This window comes from Triturus cristatus, chromosome 12 (assembly GCF_964204655.1).
Source record: "Triturus cristatus chromosome 12, aTriCri1.1, whole genome shotgun sequence".
Taxonomy (NCBI): Eukaryota; Metazoa; Chordata; class Amphibia; order Caudata; family Salamandridae; genus Triturus; species Triturus cristatus.
Window position 1 is genome coordinate 341,737,216 of NC_140595.1, and position 22,302 is coordinate 341,759,517.

Consider the following 22,302-nt stretch of genomic DNA (forward strand, 5'->3'; position numbering starts at 1 on the left):
TTGAATTAGATCTAAAATTTCTGCAGACTCCTGCAAAATGCCCAACTTTACCACAATTTGTACATTTCTTACCCAGCGCAGGGCATCCTGGAAAATCTGCAATATGGTTTTTAGAACCGCATCTGAAACAAACAAATGTTTTAGTATCTACAACATTACTTTGTTTGCTTTTCTGTATATTTTTAACAAAATTTTTCTTTTTATCCTGGATCGAAAAAACATTTGCATTGGGATTCTTATGTGCTGACAGTTCCTTTGTACTTTCTAAAGAACGTTCTATACCTTTAGCAATATCAATTACTTCCTGTAGAGAAGGATTTCTACACGCTAAAAGTCGTTCTTGAATCTTTTTCTCAAAACAATGGAAAACAAACTGATCACGAATATATACATCTACCATTTCAGTAAATTCACATTTGGTGGCTAACACTCTCAGACTGGCGATGTATTCCTCAACAGTCTCAGTTTCTTGTTGCTTGCGCATTGCAAAACGGTGCCTGCCTACCATAATATTTGGTTCCTCACCAAATTGCTTTTCCAACCTCTTTACTGCTTCCTGAAATTCATCTAAAGGTATGAATTGTCCAGGTTGTACTTCGTATTCAGGTAAGCTATCAAATATTTCTTGACCAGCAGTACCGAGTAACCCAAACATAATAGCTTTTTTTCTCTCAGGCTCGTACTTTTTACCATCTATTGCAACCAAATAATTTTCGAATGCACGTAGCCAGTTCTTCCACTTCATAGATGGTTTTCCTGGTTCAGCCAAAAATGCAACAGGTGCATTTATGTTAGAATTTTGAGACATGCCGTCAATTTCACACAAGTCTTCCTCAATTTTTATTTTTAACGCAATTTTTGAAGTTGGCTGATGAAATAAAATAATTTGCAGTTTTAAAATAAATTTAGAACTCGTCAAAGATGAACTGTGTTTCAAAATATAGATGTTTACTTTTTAATAAGTTTGAAATAATTCTTCAGAATTCCAAAAACGAATGAATTATTTAAAGTACAACTTGTTTTTAAATGTAAAGTATTTTTATTACCTTGAATATGCATGAAATCCAATCACGTGTAATCTGCTGGTAGTAATAACCGAAAAAACGATTAACTTACATGAATTTAGCCAAATCTAAAATGGAGTCACGCACGTTGCGTCGAATCACGTGATGCGCGTCACCAAATACCGTTGTCAACAACAGAATCAGCCGTTGACAGTTACAGCTGAGATCGCCGTTACGTCGACAGACTTCAACTGTCAAATTTCAACAGTCTCAAGCTTTTTTGAAGTTGGCTGATGAAATAAAATAATTTGCAGTTTTAAAATAAATTTAGAAATCGTCAAAGATGAACTGTGTTTCAAAATATAGATGTTTACTTTTTAATAAGTTTGAAATAATTCTTCAGAATTCCAAAAACAAATGAATTATTTAAAGTACAACTTGTTTTTAAATGTAAAGTATTTTCATTACCTTGAATATGCATGAAATCCAATCACGTGTAATCTGCTGGTAGTAATAACCGAAAAAACGATTAACTTACATGAATTTAGCCAAATCTAAAATGGAGTCACGCACGTTGCGTCGAATCACGTGATGCGCGTCACCAAATACCGTTGTCAACAACAGAATCAGCCGTTGACAGTTACAGCTGAGATCGCCGTTACGTCGACAGACTTCAACTGTCAAATTTCAACAGTCTCAAGCTTCCCTCGAACACTACGATAAAGCACATTGAATGCACAATGCATTCTCACGTTAGAAAACTGGCAAGCGAAAAATTTAAAGATGAATGTAGCAACTTGCCTTGTAAAATTTAGAAATCCTCGTTGAAATTCTCCGCATGTAGATTTCTTAGAAGTCCGATGTGGGCCCGATATTCTTTTTTCGTAAATCGCTCGTCGCCAAATTGTAGTAGAATACACTATATATATATTTAAATATAACTTACAAGAACACAATAGTAATTATATTATATTTATTTAAGTTTCCAATAACAAGGCCCACAGCGGCAGTAGTGAAGTGTGTGCAGACACAAGGTCAGCTGGCGAAGGAATGCGAGGCATTTGGTGACGTCAGTTAAATACCATATGGGGATTCTATGAACGTCACAGGTAACAGCTAGGTTGCTAGTGTAGTGCAACCAAACTTGCCCTAAACTAACTGTAATAAAAGAAGGACTACAACAGTGATCTGTTAGCTAAACTGAGAGCATATTTTCTGTAAATTCACATTATCTTTCTGAGTCATGTGAGAATGAAGTCTGACATTCTCAGTAAAACATGTACATCCAACAAGGGCAGAGACTGTCAGTTGATTCCTTTGTGTTCTACTGCAGCTTCCCAGAGTGTTCTAAGCAACAACTAGAGTGCTAACAGTCTTACTTATGACAAAAGTATGGCACACCTGAAGCCATCTTGATTGTAATAAACTGGTAACACTCAAAACATTTAATTTAAAAAGAAACACAATGCCATAGAAATTATGATTAGTGCTGAAGAAAGAAAAATTAGGGCACATTTTGAGTGACTTCTCAAATCCTCTTCTATTTCATGAAAAAATTCTGATATGCAGACTGAAACATGCACTTTTAATACCAGCAGCAGACTTCCGTGGTGAGCAGTAGCTTTACTACAGTGATCTAATGAGCAACTAGAGTGCTAACATTCAGAATTTATTGCAAATGTGTGACATATCTGAATACCTTCTTGATGAAATCAAAATAAAAAACTGAAAGCATTTCCTACTGAGGAGACTGCAGTAAATGAGGAAATTAGGAAACTTCATAACAAATAAATCTCCCAAGATGGCCACCAGAGACAAAAGAGCCCAAATGCAGCACACATATCACCCAGATGTAGCCCACATGTAGCCCAATGACAGAAGTGTGCAAAACACTTATTTTTTGTGTATTTGCAGTTTTATATAGTGCAGACTTGTCAGGTATTGGAGTGCTTTACATGAGCATTGGTTACATCACACAAGATCAAATTCATTTTGGTTGTAGACATGGGAAGATTAAATGATTTGACCAGAATCACAGAATGTTGAGCTGAATCAGAAACTCCAACCTGGTTCCCCAGTTGCAAAGTCTGCAGCTCTGGAAGTAACACCACATCCTCTCCCCTAAGTGCAACATTTAATCAAGTGGTCAGCTGGATAAAAAAACAAAGATTACAAATAATTTAAAAGTACTTTGTCGCTATTTGAAAACTCAGAAACTATGTCCTAATTTTAGTTTTTTAGAGCACTAACCATAATTTTGATGCAAATAAGACCCTCTCATATATGTAATTTCTAAAGGAAATGCTCTAGGTATTACAGTTTTGATTACATCAAGATGACGTCAGGCGTTCCACACTTTTGTAATAAATATAGAATGTTAGCAATCTAGTTGTTCATTGGGATACTGTTGAGAGGCAGAGGCCAGGGGCACGGACTCTGAAAATTGAAGGCAGGTAGGAGAGTGCAGAGGCAACAATTTGACCACACTGGGCAGGCAGGAAGGGCAGTGGCAGCACAACAGACTATGGAGGGCAGTGGAAAGGAGGGGCGGGGGCAACAAACCAACAATACAGGACTGGCAAGAGAGGCTGTGGCAATATAATAGACCATTGTGGGCAGAAGGAATAGGCAGTGGTAGTACAACCATACATGCCAACAGACCAGTTTCAGCCAGGAAACTTCCAATGTTTTTAAGCTCAAATGGGCTTTATTTGATCTGTCTCCTGTCTACAATCTCCTCTTTTTCAATGTAACTCAAAGGGGAAAATCAATACCCCAGTTTTTTTTCAAAATCTCCCTCTTACCAAGTTCAAAATGTTCGCAAGTATGGTACATTGGATCATGGTAGGCAGGAGGAATTTGGGTAGGGACATGGACTCGGATACCACAGGACGGGAGGGACATGGAGAGGTGCACCAAACTGACCCTACAGGCAGGCATCAGGGATTGCAGCAGCACAATACACCACACAGGGCATGCGGGACAGGAGTGCAACACAACAATCCATAGAAAGCAATAGGGAGGGGACAGGACCATGCACATGGACAACAGAGAACAGAGAGGAAAGAGGCAATGGTAGCTAGCTGACCACAATGGACAGACAGGAGAGAAAGCTGCAGCACAACAGACCATAAAGGGCAGGAGGGACGGATCAGGGGCATTACAATGGAACAGACAAGCCAGGAAGGAGGGAATAGGGGTCTGCACATTGAAACAGAGGGCTGGGGACAAGGGGGCAGGGCAGGAGCAGCAAGATGACCATGGAGGTCAGGCAGGATGGGCACTAGAAACAAGACACACCATGGAGAGCAACAGTGAGACTATGATGGCATACACACAGACCATGGAGGGAAGGTGGGAGGGGGTCAGGGGCAGCTAGCTGACCACACAGGGAAGGTGGGAGGGGCCATGGCAGCACAGAAGACCATGCATGGCAAGCGGGAGGGTTAGTGGCAGCACAATGGCTATGATGGGCAAGAAGGAGGGTGCACGGGCATGCACAAAGGACCATGGAGGATAGAAGGGAGGGTCAGGACCTGGGCACAGACAAGAGAGTTCAGGGGAAGGGGCCTCACAACAGACCGCGCGGGGCAGGCAGGAGGAGCAGTTGCTGCACAAAAGACCAGGGAGGGCAGAAGGGTGTGGCAGTAAAATAGACCATGGAGGACAGGAGGAAGGGGATAGGGGCATGGCATGTGGACAGGCAGTGTGGAGGTGGCAGGGACAGGTTACAGTCATCTGAAAATGCTAGGCAGGTGGGAGGAGAGTGGCAGCTCAACAGAACACTCAGAGTAGATAGGAGTGGCAGGTCCATGGAACATGGTGGGCAAAAAGGATGGAGCAGGGGCATGCACAAAGACATCGGAGGGCAGAGGGAAGGAGAATAGGGGCAGCAAGCAAAGCACAGAGGCGAAGCAGGAGGTCAATGATGGGCCATAGAATTGGGCAATGGATGGCAGGAGGAGTGGACTGGTACATCATGCTAAATGGAGGGCAGTGGAGGCACATCAGACCATGCATGGCAGGAGGGAGGAGGCTAGTCCATGGATTCAGACAACAGAGGATAGGGAGGAGGTGGATGGGGCAGCAAGCTAACTGTTCAGAGAAGGTGGGTATTAGGAACTTTATTGTTTTTAAAATGTGTGTCTGTGCGAACTACTTCAAATATGAACAAGTATGCAGCATAATCTCACTTTTATTCAGGAAGAAGAGGACGTTTGTGACTGTGACTGCGGGCTCACTTGGCAGAAACACCCCCTGACCCTCCACCCCCATCACAAAATGTAATGCCCGTGAAAAGGGTAGGTGGACGCAGTGTTATATAGAACATAGTCCTGAGAGCACGATTGAAAATGAAAACTAGATATAGTATATGGTATAAACTATTCACCAAAAAGTGTGATATAAGAAGAACCGGGGTGTGAAATATAATATGCAATACATTGTGCGCAATGACAGATTCATTGGAGTGAGCAGGATAGCACAGGCACTAGCGCGTGCTATGCGATATGCGCCTTGGAGTGTAATATGCACAGGGCAGTGTTGTGTAACCTAACTAGTCTCTAAAGTTGTAATATAAAATATGTGCTGGAGAGTGTAACGTTGCATATGCATTGTGACAAAGATATGGATCCCAGACTGTAATATGTATGGCATAGCGCTGTGCATTATAACATAGGCATCGAGGAAGGCACTTTAGATGGGGCAATATAACCCGTGCGAAGACAAGTGTGGCATGACATATTCATGGGGTGGTGTTACAGAGCACATGGGCTACAGAGTGTCATAGCATATGCACTAGCTGGTGGAATACAACACAGAGGTGTGTGGCACTCGGCGGGCACTGGTGGGTGTAACACAGCATTGGGCTCAGCCAGGAGCATGCTGTGACTCCCAAGTGAGGTTCGTCTACTTTCCAGAGAGTAAAATAAAAAGTATTACACATCCGGCGGTGGATGTGTGTTTTATTAACCGTGAGGGGGGTTTCTTGCATAGTTTGATCGAATTTTTGTCGAATCCCCTTTGAATGGCTTGGTGTGCGTGTGTATTAAATGTGCCCGTCAATAGCTACCCATGCTTTTATAAATAAACGACAAGGGTGTCTACTTGGAGAGTACCCACCGGTGGGGGCGCCGGGACTAGGCACGGTAGGGCGTCAGACACGTCAGAGCTTCACTAGCGGTGTAAATACATTCCACGTGGATTAATTGTATGCATAGTCGCCTTTTATTGAATATCACTCAAATGGTCATGGTGATAGGTACATACGGTTTGTCCAGCATGTCCTAGGTGTTTCTATAAATATATAAAAAAAATAAAAAACAAAAGGCCGGCCCGGGGATGGGGTCCCCGGGGCCATAAGTGGCCTGAGGAGGGGGGCCACTTGGCCCCCTTCCAAATTAATCTTTTTCAACAAAAAAAATTAGGGTGCAGGCCCTGGGGGAGGGGGGCCCCAGGGCCAATAAATTAGAAAAAGAAGGGGGGCCACACAGCCCTCCTTCTTAAAAAAATAAAAGACCGGCATCGCGCCGGAGGCCACGCCCCCTCCTTGCAGCACTCTGCAAATGCACCCCCTGGCGAGTTGTAAGTTGGGGAATTAATTCCCCTTCAATACTGAGGGTCCCTGAGGGCCAACTAGCCCAACAGGTATCTCCAATATGCGCCAGGGAGCTGCATTACAGACAGGTGTTCTGAGGCCACGCCCCTTTTTACACCTCTATGCAACGCAGCTCTGTGGCGCTTACTGGAGGTACCTAGTGGGCTAGTTTGACCCTAGGGACCCTTAGGATTCTAGGGGACTTAATCTCTCATCTTAAAACGGCCACAGGGCGTGTTTACACAGTGGGGAAGGGAGGGGACAGGGCCTGAGGTGACGTGTGCAAACACGCCCTGTGGCGCTCTTTAAGTTGGGGAAATAATTCCCTTTCAATCCTGAGGGACCCTGGGGGGCCAACTAGCCCACCAGGTGCTTCCAGTAAGATCCACTGCTCTGCGTTGCAGAGAGGTGGTGCATGCCGTGCCCCTTTTTACACCTCTCTGCAATGGCACTTACTGGACGTACCTAGTGGGCTATTTTGCCCCTAGGGACCCTCAGGATTCAAGGGGACTTCATCTCCCAACTTAAAACGGCCACAGGGCGTGTTTACACAGTGAGGAAGGGAGGGGACGGGGCCTGAGGTGACGTGTGCAAACACGCCCTGTGGCACGTTTTAAGAGGTAGTTTTAATCCCCTGCCCTATTATATACTAGGGGCTTACAGTGGAGGTCATGCTAATCACAGGGGGACCCCAACGCTTAGTGTTCCCTAGTGTATGTAGGTGTTTTCACTGTATTCTGAGTGTCTTTTAACATAGCACTGGCTCTAGGACTGGTTAGTCAGACTCAGTTACCACCAGTATCCGTCTGAAAAAGTTGAGGGTACAGGATGATTTTGCAACAAGGCTTGTTTCTGCTCTTCTGTTTGTTCTTTCTGCACGTTATACTTCTTCCTGCACTTTTCTTCGTCTTTGAGGACTTCTGTTGCTTCTTTCTGCATTTTTTTTTTCTGTGTGTTTTTTCTTCTTTCTTCACATGTCCTATTATCTCTGTAGGCATAGTTAGAAATTCGCATTTAAAAACCTTTGAAATTCACTGAAAAAAACCATAGGTTTCAGGCACGTAATATTTAGGAATTAGCATTTAAAAAACCTTAGAAATTCACTGAAGAAACCATAGGTTTCAGGGGCGTTATAGTTAGCTGGACTTTTTACTCGTACAAAACCATTGAAATTCCCCCGTTATAGTTAGTTCAGCTAACTATAACTCGCGCGCCCGCAATGCACTGCTAATGACGTCACATATTACATCACTCATGACATGGTCAGTGACATCACTCATTACATCACTGATGACATCTCAAATGACATCACTGATGACATCGTCCTTGTGATAGAGTGGCAGACCTCCTCTCCCCCTAATATAACCTTTGATACACACATTCAAAAATAGAAACTAAAATTTTCAAAACAATAGACATACCAATACAAGTTACAACAACCTATTCAGTAATTCTAAGATCCACATACACATCAACTCATTCACCAACAGTCCTATACAGTCACTCATACATGTACTGACTCATCATATGAACTCATACACCTATACATCCTGTTACACAACGCCACTCATCCATAGAGTTACTCTCACACATAGTCACTCATGCTAATAAAGAATCAAACATCCATTTACTTGCATATACAGTTATACACACACCACCACACTTACTTCTACGGAAACTTACACATACTTAGTCTATTAAACAATCACTTATAGAAACACATACTTATTCATACAGGAACTCTTCCAATCTCTCACTCTCACATATACTCACTTATATACACCAATAGTCACATATACTAGTTTAAAACATATGTAGTTACTCATAAAGACACTATTGAGACAGTCATTCACTCACTAACACACCCATGCACACACTCATCCACCCATACAGTCCTGCACACATGCTGTCTTCAACACATACAAACAGTGAGTCACTCATTCATTCACCTATGCACTACGCAATACCCCCACCGAACCATACAGACCCTCAGACACTCATACTGATACTCAAAAAACCAACTAATAACCTATATAGACACTCATGTAGCTACTCACCAACCCATGCAGCCACTTATACACAAAGTGAGAGACTGATACCAGTGCTTAATTTGTGCCGGTGCTTTCCGGTGCTAAGCACCGGCACTTATTTGTCAGGGCCGGGTCTACTGCACTGGGCGGCATGTAACCTGAAATTAGTTTTTTTTAGCACTGTGTACACTCTCGCCCAGGCTGACATATGTGCAGCTGCATCCACTTTCACAGTGCTAAAAAACAAATTTCAGGTTACATGCTGCCTGAAACTAAACACCACCACGGAGCCTTTCATGAAAGTAACTCCATGTTTTTTTTCTTTTATTTACTATTAGTGAAGCAGCCGCCCAGTGTAGTAGGCAGCGTTGTGTTATCAGGATGGTGACAAAACTGGATCCCTCGTGGACCCCCGGTTCTGGGCCCTTCCAATCCGAGGCCCCTTTCTCCGGGGCTGCCATGGCAGCTGGGGTGGGGCGGCAGCTCCCACCTGACTCTCCGGGACTGTTTTCACTGTCAGTTCCCGGCGTGGCCTTCACTATGAGGCACGGAGTACTGCGAGTCTGCGAACTGCAAGGCTGTGCTGAGGGACCCTGGACCCGATCCCCGGGACCAGCCAGCCCTCTCCCCAAAGAGACTGAAACTCAACCGGAGCAGAAGGCACAGGTGCTGTGGCCGAGGCTACATGACCCTAGTGCTGAGGGAGGCGCTACAAAGGTGGAAGGACCTGGAGGCCGTGGATGCTGATGGTGAGTTGAGGGGGTGAAGCACTGCACCGACTAGGAGTCTGGGGTGAGCGAGGGGAACCTTTGTTTACAAGCATTAAATAAGTGGGGGTGGGCAGGGTTGTCATTTAGGGGCGGGGGGGCAGTGGGGTCACCTAGCTCTAGCTGCTGATGTGTGCTCCCGCCAGAGCCACAAAAGTGCAAGAGAACTTTAACCCAGTTGTGGAGAAATACACTGCTTATATTAAAAACTGTAGGAGAAAATATCTGTATAAAATATATATATATATCTGTAAATATCTATTCTCATGTAAAGCGCTCTGATACCTCCGGGTCTAGCCAGCGCTATATAAAACCTTTCAAATAAATAAATCAACTAAATCTGTAACAAAAGGTTGTTTTGTTTCAGAAATGGTTGTCACAAACAACATTTTAGAGGTAAACTATTCTGACCAAAACCCGTTATTGTCTGCCGAAGAGAACAATTTTTCAAAGTGCAAAAGTTGTCAAATTTGTCAAAAATAAATAAAGGCAGGGCCCGAAAAGCTGCTCGCTCTGGACAATATAACAACAGTTTAACCAGTGCTGAAATTGAAATTGAAAAAACTTTACTCCTTGAAGCCATAAATTGGGGTGGTTAAGGTGTGGCAACGAAAACGGGGTAGGTTCAAAAAGCATCCTGACCGGTCAAGACATGCATTCATTTTATTTTTAATCTTTTTCCACAAGGGAATTGGCAAGAAAATGAAATGTGACAGTGAATTTGAGCACCATTAATTCTATGCTCTCAGGCATTTTAGCTTCCATGAGTCAAATCACTGTAACTGAGAGGAACTGACACCCATAGGTCTTGCGCATGTGGGATCTATTAGCTTTTTCAATGTTTTTTAGTGGTATGTTGTATTGTGGTGTGGTATGCAATGGCCTGTCATTCCATAGTGCTGTATGGTATGACCTGTCATTGTATAGTATAGTATGTGAGCAGTGTGCCTGTATGAGTGCTGATTGACTTGTTTGCCTGTATGAGTGCAGGGTGAGTGGTGTGCTTGTATGAGTGCAGGGTGAGTGGTGTGCCTGTATGAGTGCTGGGTGAGTGGTGTGCTTGTATGAGTGCAGGGTGAGTGGTGTGCTTGTATGAGTTCTGGGTGAGTGGTGTACATGTATGAGTGCAGTTTGACTCGTGTGGCTGTGTGAGTGCAGGGTGTGTGATGTGCCAGCATGACTGCAGGCTGAGTGATGTGCCTGTACGCATGCTGAGTGGTGTGCCTGCATGAGTGCAGGATGAGCGGTGTGCCTCTTAGAATGCCAGGTGAGCACTGTGCCAGTATGAGTGCAGGGTGAACACTGTGCCTGTATGAGTGCAGGGTGAGCAGTGTGCCTGTATGAATGCATGGTGAGCTGTATGAGTGCACGGTGAGCACTGTGCCTGTATGAGTGCAGGGTGAGTGGTTTGCCGGTATGTGTGCAGAGTGAGTGGTGTGTGGTAGGTGTATGTGTATCTGTGCAGGGTGAACACTGTGCCTGTATGAGTGCAGGGTGAGCAGTGTGCCTGTATGAATGCATGGTGAGCTGTATGAGTGCAGGGTGAATAGTATGCCTGTATGAGTGCAGGGTGAGCAGATGCCTGTATGTGTGCAGGGTGAGCAGTGTGCCTATATGAGTGCAGGGTGAGCAGTTTGCCTGTAAGTGTGCAGGGTGAGTGATGTGTGTGTATATGTACAGGGTGAGGGGTGTGCCTGTATGAGTGCAGGGTGAGCACTGTGCCTGTATGAGTGCAGGGTGAGCGGTGTGCCTGTATGAGTGCAGGGTGAGCACTGTGCCTGTATGAGTGCAGGGTGAGGACTGTGCCTGTATGAGTGCAGGTAGAGGACTGTGCCTGTATGTGTGCAGGATGAACACAGTGCCTGTATGAGTGCAGGATGAACACTGTGCCTGTATGAGTGCAGGGTGAGCACTGTGCCTGTATGAGTGCAAGGGGAGCACTGTGCCTGTATGAGTGCAGGGTGAGCACTGTGCCTGTATGAGTGCAGGTGGAGGACTGTGCCTGTATGTGTGCAGGATGAACACCATGCCTGTATGAGTGCAGGATGAACACTGTGCCTGTATGAGTGCAGGATGAACACTGTGCCTGTATGAGTGCAGGATGAGACCTGTGCCTGTATCAGTGCAGTGTGAGCAGTTTGCCTGTATGTGTGCAGGGTGAGCACTGTGCCTTTATGAGTGAAGTGTGAGCCATGTCCTTGTATGAGTGCAGGGTGAGTGATGTGCCTGTATGACTACAGGCTGGGCAGTGCGCCTTCAAGACTGTAGGATGAGCACTGTGCTTGTATAAGTGCAGAGTGAGCACTGGGGCTATGTGAATACAGGGTGAGTGGTCCAAAAAGAAGCCTGCAAAGATGGACATTTCTGACTCGGGCATGTGCAGTTTACAGAACTTTATTTTTGCGGTAATGCCTGAGTAATTTGCACCTTTGAAAAGTACCATTTTCAGATACCACAGCATTACATACTGTGCATATTAAGGGTCTGCATTGTATACTCTAGACATATTTTTCACTATGCATTTTACATGAGCCTATGTTATATGCACATTTTGGAGACCTGATACATGCATATAATCAGAGGTTTTAGATGTCATATTGGGCATATGACAGGATTGAATGATGTACATAAATCAGTTACAGGTTGTGCATATGCCAGAGAGGTGCATAATGTGCATCTAGCAAGGTCCAATATATTCTTCATGTGATAGATGCATTCATATTGGGCTTGATCCTCTGAACTCCATCATGTCATTTATCCTTTGGCAACAAACTGAACACATATTAGTGAATTCATCAAATTCTCAGAGCAAAAGAATTGAGAAGTGGGTAAGGTGTGGAATTGTCTTTTACTACTAGACGGGTCCGGGCAGTTTAGAGTGTTATTTGAAAATCCAGACTGGGGAGACACAACATCCAACAGAAGTAGATAGTCATTTCAGCACAACCTTAGAGTCAGGACTTTCATGGTCAGAAAGGTTCATTATGCTCGGTTCCAAAAGTCATGACATCCAGTCTCTTTTGCGGTGTTGCCATGATGTTATTAAGATATCTTTCCCAAGGAGCTGGAAAACCAACACGTGTTTCAAGTCAACCATCATATTACCAAGGTAGGAATTCAGTTGCTATTACATCTCGCTTTCAGTGCCAGTTGGGGATGTAAGCTGAGCCAATTAAATAAGTGGGTGTGGCCTCCTACAAAAATTTGAGCACCTGGACTTCATTTTTTACAAATTAAGCACTGACTGATACAGATATTTACATATTTAAACATTACTCACTAAGCCATGTATTCACTAAGATACACTTAATCAGTCAGTTATACAATCAATTTTTCAAAAACATATCATCCATTTAGACACTTATATACCCATTTATTCTTCCATCGACCTTGAGATATACATATATAAAACATATGTAATTTTCAGAAAAACACACATTCACTGGATGATGTCATCAGTGATGTCATTTGAGATGTCATCAGTGATATCATGAGTGATGTCACTGACCATGTCATGAGTGATGTAATATGTGACGTCATCAGCAGTGCATTGCGGGCGCGCGAGTTATAGTTAGCTGAACTATAACGGGGAAATTTCAATGGTTTTGTACGAGTGAAAAGTCCAGCTAATTATAACGCCCCTGAAACCTATGGTTTCTTCAGTGAATTTCTAAGGTTTTTAAAATGCGAATTCCTAACTATAACGTGCCTGAAACCTATGGTTTTTTCAGTGAATAGACAGATAGATAGATAGATAGATAGATAGATAGATAGATAGATAGATAGATAGATAGATAGATAGATAGATAGATAGATAGATAGAGCAATTGAACAAATTACATGATTATGATTTTTTTTATATTACTATTTATTTATTACTTTATTAACTTCCCAAACTATAACCGTATAAACCTGCCACATCACACCTAAAATATAACTGAAATATAAAGCTATTACAAAGTGTACATAAATAAAAATGATTAAATAAGTAATAATACATTAATTGTCCATTCATTATTACTTAATCAACTTCCCACCCTATACCTCTACAAACCTAAAATATAACCAAAAATGTAATTATTACACATTTTACATAATTGATAATCAATTAAAAAAAGAAAATTACATTAATTGCTAATTACTTATTATTTATCTCCTTCCCACTCTATACCTTTACAAACCCAGCAGCCCAAAACTAAAATATAACTAAAAAATGTAAGTATTCCACAATTTACATCATTAATAATCAATTAAATTTAATAATAATGAATAATTAATTGTTAATTACTTATTACTTAACTTCCCACCCTCTACCCCTACAAACCTAGCAACCCGCTACAACTCTATAAATTACAAATTTATTATTACTAATTTATAATGAAATGGTAAATGTATGATGGAATTTGGCGACTCTGCATTACTCCTACTATTGAACATTATAGCTCACCTATAACCCTTTTAGCTCACCTGGCTATTCTGCATGATATGATGGACATACTTGAGCTGAACACAAAATCTATAGGTGCCTAGCAAACTCATTGGCAGTAGCTATAATCTGTATCTCACAACACAGTTTCTTTGCAAGTGTGCCGATATTGAAGATGTGGTTCACAAAAATGCTAAGGTTTGCCCCTTGCAAGAAGGCAATTTATTCGATTAACAACCAGTTGGTAATATTTGACTGGTTCTGAGGATTTATGCCTGAATCAGTGAACGGATGTAGACAAATGCATGTAATGCTTGAGAATGGGTACGCTTACACTGCGCCTACATGTTTCATACTGAGACATATACTGGATTGAAATTCACAAACCTCTCACAGTAATGTAGATATTTAATTGAACACATGACAGCTCTGTATGGAGTCCTGATGCCGAATGAGCTGGCCAGTCAGTAATTACATATCGGAAAATTGCGTATTGGAATTTCAACAAAGGTTATTTATGAAAATACTTTGCTCTTTATTTTAGGGTGATGCATCAAGGATTAGAGTTTAGTTGATCTACTTTCCTTTTAGGAGAATGCTGCCCAACTTGATTGCTTATACAACTGTTGGCGTTGTCAGTCGTTTACCTGTGCTTCTCACTATGAGAACTTGCTGTCTGCTCTTATCCATCTAATGCAAAAGAAATAATTGATGGCTGGAATGCTGGACAATGCAAACATTCTCCCCCAGTCACAAGGATACGGGTTTAATCCATCATTCTTTTGCTCACCACACCACCCCAGTTTGGACTTAGCCATATGCAAATCAGTTTTGACCCTGCTCCTTGTGGGAGCAGTTTAGCCCGAACTGCCAAGCCAGGTACTCCCTGGACCGGAAACAAGCATCCTGGCACACGTTTCAGGGCATCACCCTTCATCAGCCAGGCTATCTTGAATCCAGTGGTGTAGTGAGCACGGGACCCATGTCTGGGCATACCCTTTCCACTTAGGGCGACATATGCAAAAGAAATAATTGATGGATGGAATGCCGGACAATGCAAACATTTACCCCCAGTTGCAAGGATCTAGGTTGCAACTGGGGGTAAAGTCTTGACCCTGCTCCTTGTGGGAACAGTCCAGCCCGAACTGCCAAGCCAGGTCCTCCCTGGATCGGAAACAAGCATCCTGGGACCGGTTTCAGGGCATCACCCTTCATCAGGCATGCTAGTTTGAATCCAGTGGTGTAGTGAGCATGAGACCCACGTCTGGGCATACCCTTTCCACTTAGGGCGACATATGCAAAAGAAATAACTGATGGGTGGAATGCTGGACAATGCAAACATTCACCCCCAGTCACACGTATAGTGAGCACGGGACCCACGTCTGGGCATAGGGTGATGCATCAAGGATTAGAGCTTAGTTGATCTACTTTCCTTTTAGGAGAATGCTTATACAACTGTTGGTGTTGTCATTCGTTGACCCGTGCTTCTCACTATGAGAACTTGCTGTCTGCTCTTATCCATCTAATGGCCCAGCCTTATGCCAAGCCTATATCCCTGTTCGACTTTCTAGTTTCTGCCATCTCGCAAGTTTCACATTTAGCTGTAGATTAAGTTCTCAGATTTGTTCCTATTGATTTACAGAATGTATATGTCCATACAGAGGCATATACAGTACATAGGTGCTGTAATTTATACTATGACAATTTGATACAGTTTTGATTTTAAGCCTATGGGACTTATTATAAGTTTGGTAGTGTGGGAGCAAGACCGCCCCGCTCCTGCACTGCCAAACCCTGTTTGAACCGAATGTCAGATTAGGCGTTTTCTCCTGTCTGGTAGGCTGTTTTTGGCATTCACATTGTGGTGCCTATGAAATGGAAACGTCAAAATCAGTACCTGCATGGCACAGACTGTGCACCCCTGTGTACATCCACATGGTAAGAGGCACCAGGGGGCCCTATTGTTTCCTCACCACCTCACCACCACACTTGTAATGGCGGTCGCACCGCCATGAAAAGTGTGCTATGAGGAAACTCGTAATATGCTTGGTGAGGCCGCAGTGGCCCATCAAGCATAATGAGATCTCAAGACCGCTGCGGCACCACTAGGGATTTGTGATCCCTGATGGTTAAAGTGGTCCTAAAGCAGCCAATAACAGAATAAGCAGAATAACTCCCATTTGGGCTAAGGCAAGCAACCAGTTTAATTTGTGAATTTTCAGAATAGATTGAAGATCTTTCTCTTTTAGGTCATTCCTCCCTATTATAATGTGGAAGTTGCCCACCCCAGAAAATCTGGCGCCTGAGCAGCTAATGGTTTATGTTGCTTTATAAATGTATTTGGATTTAACTTGACCTGTTAATAGTAACGCTTTATGGTATCTCTAGGGCAATACTCCATGAATAAAAAAAATCACATCTTCGATTAGATTCATAGGCCTTAGTGTGATGCTTAAGGGCAGGGACAAAATGGCTTATCCCTCAAATCGTTCAGTAAAGAACTACCCATTCTAATCAGGATGCATTTAGTTTCACCCTAGTGTTTTTTGTTTCTCTATAAAGCATTCAAAAACCACACAGGGCAACATTTTCTACAAAACAGATTACTATTAATAGTATCGCTGATAACTGAGGGAATTGACTGTTTCCTTGAAACCCGTCCTTACTCGCCTGCAGATGAATCCAGCAATGTGAATAACTTACCATGTTTTGCTATAAGTGGACAATATGGAGCAGCAGGAGGGAAAGAAATGCTCCGATTAGACAACTGTCCATGTTTGTCCCTCAAAGTGATAAAATCAAATGCCGCAGTGGTGTGGTTGCTGCACAAATAACTAACCGCATACAGGCTCATTGCTGTGGCACGGATGCTGTACCATGGAGTGATCCAGTTCAATTAGTATTCAATGACTGCAGAGGTGAGCAGGTTGCATGTGTAATTTAGACTCTATCAATGGGACAAGCGTTGATGACAGTCATTTTGAGGTGCCATATTCTAAAAGACTGTCTGGAGATGGATAGAATTCAGCTGTTTAGACAAAATATTTGGGCTATTCAGTTAAATATAATTATTCATTAAATCAAGTACCAATTATATGTTGGGATTGATGTATATTTTTTGCTTTTGTCAAAGACAATGGTAATCTGTGAAGCTTTATGATCATGAGTAATGTTCATCCAGTGTCCCCTACCATTTTGGAATTCAAGCAAACTTGAGCCCAAGATGGGAGCGCATTAAATACTTATGGACACTCATATTATGAAGAGATAGTCATGTTTTGTCTTGTAGAAATATTTATTGCAAATAATTTACATCATTAAAAATGTACAAATGTCTGTATAATAGAATGTATTCACTCCTAAAACTGTACTAACAGTTTAGATCACAAAAATATAACATAAGATAAGACCCACTGACCACAGTCTATAAACAATTGTACAATGTCCTAAACAAATGCAGAAAGAAGCTCTAATATAAATAATCAGACTTCTGTCAGTTGATAGAGAAAATCATGAGATCTGTCGAAATTCAGGGCTGGGTGTAACTCAAGGAATTTGTGAAGCATAATTACACAAAATACACCCTCACATCCAAAATGGACAAATGGGTGCATATTGCGCTAAGAAAATAGGGTTAAATGTAAAAGAGTAATTTGAAATAACCAAAGTTACTCTAATTATTCTGCCATAATTAAATTGTCTCCCAGGCAAAAAAATCATAATCCATACACTTGCATTGAGACTCTACTGCGATATATTAATAATAAAGTACTGATAGATGTTGTCATGGTTGTGTTATTTCATGTCAAGCTGGAGGAGTCACAGATCGCATGTATACAAATATATAAAATGGAACAGTACAAGAAATACCTAGAAGACATTATTATCAATACTTAGGGCATGATTTAGACTTTGGCAAAGAGTACTCTGTCACAAATGTGGCAGAGTAACTTGTCTGCTAAACTGTCAGTCCACCCACTGTATTATGAGTCAGGTGGACTGTCAAGTTTCCAGAGGTGGTGTTCCTACTGGTCCACCATTGGAATCCTAAACCATGGCCTGATGTATTGTGGGCCATTGGTGTATAAACATTGGAACGCTAGCTTACTTTTGGAGATGCTGTCTCAAACAAAAACAATTAACAACGACTTCCACACCCCCGCGAAAACTTTCCCAAATGTTTTAATAACTACTAAAAGTGGCAGGTAAAGTAACTCGCACCTCCCACATTTTTTGTCCCTAAAAGTATAACTGGTGCACACCCCATTATTGTACGCCGCTCATGGACAGTTCCGTGATACAAATAACAGAATTTAATAAATCTAGCGGTGCACCTATTAAGCAAAATTATAATAATGATACCTCAATTAACAATTTCAAAAGTGCATGGTAATGCCTAAATCCTCACATTCAGAATTAGACCAATCACATCTCAGACTCCCGAGTCCATGTCCTACATCAAGACAGATACTGGACACGTAAATGGCACACAGCAAAGACATTCCTAATTGCGGTATAATCTCTTAGAATAGTAAAACAAGGAAGCTGGAATTTGGCATTTTTTATATGATTAAAGGACCAGTATCAGTAAATTTGGGATGCCCTGATAAAGTTAACTGTGGTGGACGGAACGAGGTAGCTGTGGCCGTAAAAACTGGAATATAAATATTGAAAATGAGGAAACTTTCTGGAATATAAAATAAAGAAGCTAAGAAAATTGGACAATTAAAATTGAATTTTTTATCTATTATTTTGATTTATAAGCGCACCGCTAAATTTAAGAAATCTTCCAATCGTTAGGGTCATTAGTAATTTGGCTCCCATTTGGGAGTTTGCTGTCTAAAAACTAAAAACAAAAACATTTGGTGAGCGGCTTCCTGAAAAATGGCACCGCTCACCAAACTTTAAGTGCTTTCACAGGAGTCACAGTGGCAGTTCCTGTGAAGGTACATAGATCACTCCAGGGCCAATGGTTGTCTCTGGCCTTCCCATCTATCTTTATCTCAGGCCCTATTTACTTACATTATGATATTTGGCCCCAATTCACAAAGGCTTCAATGTCAGAAATGTACTCCTATTGATGTATGACTATATTTAGAGTAAATTTCTAACTTTTTAGGAATACAGAAAGCATTTAAAGATTACTACTGTCTTTTGACTGAGCTATTGATATATTAAGTAGACATGATAAGGTGTCAGGATGTGGCACAGAATTACCATTGCATGCTTTACCCATGTGACACCGTACTCCGAGGCTTATGAGTGTGCATGTCTGCAGGAGAAGAAGTCTGCAGGATGGAAGTATGAGCAGGGTGTGAGAGCTGCCTGGACAGAAGGCTCGTGTTTTAGAAAGACAGATTTCATGAAACACCTGTGTAAACACCCAGGAATCCATGAGCCGATTGAACTCTCACAAGATTTGCTGAAGGTGGTGACCATCTTTAAATCATACAGTATAACTTTATTGTAGTCCATAACACTCTTGCTAGGCAATTGTGATGGATAGTTGCTGCGTTGGGACTTGTTGGGATCTTGTCATGTATCAGGTCAGCAAAGGACATTTTGAAACAAGAGGAGTATCTTGCAAGTATCTTGTCGTTTCAAAAGGAGTCACTCATAAGGATTACAATCTCTTAGCACTTGTTTACTTCCCAAAGAGTTGTAAATTGGGATTACAAGTTCTACAGCACTGATTTGTTTGCCAAGATTCATGCATTAAGATTAAGAACTCTGTTGAACTAGTTATTTCAAAATGAACTAGCCATAGGGATGATGACCTATTGCAAACTTCATCTGAAGTGCATTAGCACAGAAGTATTGTTGTGTGGTAAACTGACATCAAAGATAGTGAATACATACATGATCTAGCATAGAAACTACACATGCAACACTAACAAATGCTTGCATTTTGCAGTTATCCATTTGTCACTACAAATGCAAATCATGCACAAAATTGTATTTTCTAATAATGAAGGTAGCTCTTGCTAACAACCAAACATATCTTAATCTTGATTGCTACTCATTTACTATAGCAAAACTTAATTGTATTTCAGCTCAGACGAAAGACTGAGATTCAATTTATTATAGATGTTTCAAATTATACTAGCATGAGAAAGTACATCATTAGTTAGGGTGGAAGGTAGGCACCACAAGTAGTGATGTCACTATTTGTGCTAGGTCCAGAAAAGGTTTAACACTAACCTCAACCTCTGGTAGCTATGGCACAGAGCAGACAGTCTTAACTTAAGAAAACGAATATAGTATTTAGAAGTTCCAAAACAGTTAGAAAGTAAGAACACAACATAAAACAATCCCATTCCAATTTATAAAAAATAAATAATAATCCAATTAACTAAAGGATAGCAAAATGAAAAATATCAAAAAAATGGAATTGAAGAAATTCCTTTTTAAAGTTTTAAATAAAAATAGTGCCGAAAAGTGCAGAGCACCAACTGCGGGCAACTGGTCACTCTAGATAAATATAAGGTTTGAGGTTGACTACAACAGAGCATGGTTCGGATGTGAGGACCATGTTGGTACCAGCCACAGAAATACCTTCGGAATTAGAACATTTTCAGGAAGGTGGATTTCCCAGTGGAAAAGGCTGCAGGCTGGATCTGAAGATGGGCTTGCTGGTGAGAGGCTCACGAAGGATGAGGTCTCAGTTAATGCAGGAAAAGCTCAGAGCAGGAAAAGTATGGAGTTTGTGCCAAAGAACAGTCATCGATGTTGATCGGATTCTGCTCGGTGTTGGGCCCAGTTAAGATTTCTACTTTCACACTTAGACTCATTTCTGGAAGTCAGATTTCCTCAGACGGGAAAGGCTGCAGGCTGTAGCCAAAGAAGGTTTGACATTGTCGAGGCCGGTCGGTCAGGCTGCTGAATCCAAATTGCTGCGGAGAAGAATGAAGCAGAAGCTGCAGTGAAGTCATGCCCACCAGCAATGCACCCTCAGCAGAACAGCTGGTAATGCAGTTCTCCAGACAGAAATTCACCAATACATTTCTAACTCCCAGCGCTTAGGGTTAGGTAGGAGGAGTACAATCTGACACAAGCAAAGAGTTTCAGGGCCTCAGGAGCAGCACTTGGAGATCAGGACTCCCTTCACAGAAGTCCCAAAAGGGTCCAGGGCAGATCTAGTTGAAACTGGTCAGCTGAGCTCTTCCAGGAAAGTTGGCCTCTTACAGCTTTTGTGTCCCTGCAGCTTAACAGGAGATCATTAAGCTGGCCTTTGGCATTTCTTTGTCCTGGGTACAAGTGAGGTCAGGTCCAACCCTTAGGATTCTCTTCACAGGTCTCAACAGGCTTCACCAGCATGTGCAGGCAATTACCAGTGCCACAGGTACACATTTGTGCCTCACAGTATCTTGTGGGTGGGGGGGGACTCCTGCCCCACCAACCACTAGAGAAAATGTTCCCTGGGGCAACCCTACTCACCTCTGCAGCGCTTTCTGTGTGCCCTACTGCACACAATCCCAGAGTGTCCCTCTCTACTTAAATCCAGCATGGCAGAAATTGTGTTCCCTCTTGGAGAGCTTCTGAACCCACTCTAGAGGTGAGATCCAGGAAATAAGTAATCCATCCTTTGTGCTCTCTCAAATCTAGTTCTGGGGCAGCACCTCTTCCACTGGGATAGGAGTCTGGCTGGCTAGCTGGCCAATAGAGAGGCAGGCCCAGGTGTGAGCTACATCTGCCATTGACAAGGTAGGCATTCTTTAACAATATGCAAGGAGCTGGGCAAACCCCCAGCTCATTCTGTCAAGGGAAGGTTAAACTCTCCACACACCTAAGCCTTTGTCTCACCCTGGGAGCCAATTCACACCTCATCAAGGAACTAGTCGGCTCCTGGGAGACAGTTGGGAGCTTGTGCAAATGGTCTTCTAAAGCAGGTTAAAAGTGACTTTTTAAAAGTACCATTTATAAAAATTGTATTACAAATCCAAACTTACCAATTGATTGGAATAGTAATACATATTTTTAAAAGTTCAAGGATGAACTTTGTAGCTGGTTCCTAGGTGGAGATAACTTTATGTAATTTTAATATTAACTCCCAATGCTTTCCCATGGAACAACTAACCCTGCTACAGTTAAAATTAAACTTTTACATGTCCTAGTTTTAAATTTCATGGCGCTGCCCTTTGCACATTTAAGGCCTATTAGGGGTGACTTACTAATATGTGAAAAGAAAGTTTAGGCCTGTCGAAAGGGGTTATTTTGACTCTTTGAAGTTCAACTAACCTCAACAGGTTTTAGGGGTCAGAGCACATGCTTTGGGGTCTGATTGGCAGAGTCTCTGTGCACAGAGTCACAAAACAAGCAGCATCAATCCAGACAAAATGGGGATGATCAAGCAAAAAATGTAATTTTCTTGCATATAGAGAATTAAAATACAGAGAAATTCAGCAGGTATATCATACACAAAACTTCAAGTTAAAACCTCAATGTGTAAACTATAGTTATACTAAAGCTCATGTCTACT

General features: G+C 42.1%; 1 long non-coding RNA gene across 1 annotated transcript in view; it reads right to left on the reverse strand.

Moving 5' to 3' along the window:
* The window catches only part of LOC146775983 (uncharacterized), a 243,199-nt gene that overhangs the window by 216,113 nt on the left and 4,784 nt on the right, over positions 1 to 22,302 (reverse strand). Inside the window, exon 2 of the long non-coding RNA XR_014972056.1 lies at positions 20,379 to 20,716. This is a non-coding gene — a long non-coding RNA (uncharacterized LOC146775983). The remainder of the gene's footprint in view (positions 1 to 20,378; positions 20,717 to 22,302) is intronic.